Raw genomic sequence first — 1633 nt, 5'->3', positions numbered from 1 at the left:
CTCAAGAGTCTTCTCTAGTACCACAATTCGAAAGAATCAATTCTTTGGCAGTCAGCCTTCTTTATGGTCCAACTCTCACATCTGGACATGACTATTGTGAATAGGTTTGACTACATGGACTTTTGTCAGCAAAGTGATGTCTTTGTTTTCTAATACAGTCTAGGTTTATCATAGCTTTCCTTCCAAGGAGCAAGCATCTTTGAATTTCATGGCTGCAGTCAGTGCAGGGTTAAAATTTAAATCTCCTTTGGGGCCTAGGTGGTGGAGTGGGTGGGATTGAAACCTAAAAAACATCTTTGCTTACATTCTAATGCCTCCCTGTCCCAATTTATCTCCTTTGCCAATTTCCAGGGAATGCATAGCAACTGTCTTTTCTTTCTCTGGTAGAGCCAGCATAGATACTTCAGAATTTTGGACAGGACAGGTGTTTCTCCTGCAACCTTGCAACAACTGTCATTTCCCTTCTGGCAGCTACTCAGTTAACGTGCTTGATTTCTGCTTTAAAAAGGACTAAAATAGGTTATATGAATCAAATAATGTACCTTACAGACCAAATTGGGGATAGAACGTCTTTATGCAAAGTTATGCAAAATTAGGGAATCCCTGGCTTAATTGATGAGAAATAAATCCCGTGGTCTTAAGCGCACAGGTGACTGTGAGGAGGAGGAAACGTTCTGTCGTTAATTTTGTCGCGCTGTCCAACAGTCCAGGCAGAACGTCAAAACAAACACATCAGCCTCTTCAAGTAGCTTTAAAACGGCCCACCGAAGTTTCCCCTCAAAATCCCAAACCAACTGCCAAAATTGAAAGCTTGTAAAAAAAATGCCACGCACTCCCGGCCTCCCGGAGGTGGCGCTATGAGGGTGACGGAGTTAATTAGTGCCTGCAAAACGCCGCTTGTGAGCTCATCCGAGAAGTCATGCTCTGCACACATATTATTTATAGCAGAACTGAGGCGTGCACGGTGTTTGACATTTCTATCTCTTTAAGTAGGGGGACTACAAAAAGTCGTGGGCACCCCCATCCCCCCCCAGGCGAAGTGCGGTGGGCAGGCAGTAGAGCGCCGGCTGGAGGCGAACGCGCCAACCACGCGGGTCCCGGCGCAGGTGCCGGGGGCGCCGGCGGCCACTCCGCAGCGTCTGCTCTGTAGGAGAGTTCGCGGCTAATCTCGGGATGCCTTGCAGATGCAAAATGTGTCTCTGGCCAGCAGGAGGAAGGAAGAGGAAGTGAGAGCAGCGGCAGGCGGCGGGGGAGCAGGCGGGCGACCCGGAGTGTAAGTGCGTGTGCTCGGACGAGCGAGAGCGGGCGAGGATGGGCACGGGATAGATAGAAGCAGAGCCACTCACACCGCCGGGGCCCCTGAGCTGGGCGACAGAGTCTCCGGCTCCCCTTCCACGGTCGCGGGGTCGCTAGAGATCTTATCGCTGGGAACCCTCGCCGCCGCGGTCCTGCGACCCCGGGCAGGTTCGTAAAGTTTCCTGGGCTGGCGCGGCGCCCTGACTCGCTGACCTCAGCGCGGCCCGGGAGGGACCTGGGGCTGGGGCGAGGAGGAGGCGTCTTGCTCCGGGGGACTCTGGGCGCCGCGGAGACTTTTGTTTCCTTTCTGGGGGCGCCGCGGCGCAGGCGGGGGGGG

The 1633-nt window shown here is 53.4% G+C and overlaps 1 protein-coding gene across 2 annotated transcripts in view; it reads left to right on the top strand.

Annotated features, from left to right (window-relative positions):
• Positions 1–874: 874 nt before the first annotated feature.
• ELMO1 (engulfment and cell motility 1) overlaps positions 875–1633 on the top strand; it is a 584819-nt gene continuing 584060 nt past the window's right edge. The window contains exon 1 of one of the 2 annotated variants that reach the window (XM_010831166.1): positions 875–1464. The gene's annotated coding sequence lies outside the window, so the exon portion shown is untranslated. The remainder of the gene's footprint in view (positions 1465–1633) is intronic. The other variant, XM_010831161.1, reaches the window with a different exon arrangement.

The sequence above is a fragment of the Bison bison genome, unplaced genomic scaffold (assembly GCF_000754665.1).
Source record: "Bison bison bison isolate TAMUID 2011002044 unplaced genomic scaffold, Bison_UMD1.0 scf7180017864525, whole genome shotgun sequence".
NCBI classification, from domain to species: Eukaryota; Metazoa; Chordata; class Mammalia; order Artiodactyla; family Bovidae; genus Bison; species Bison bison.
This window is presented reverse-complemented; position numbering and strand designations above follow the sequence as displayed.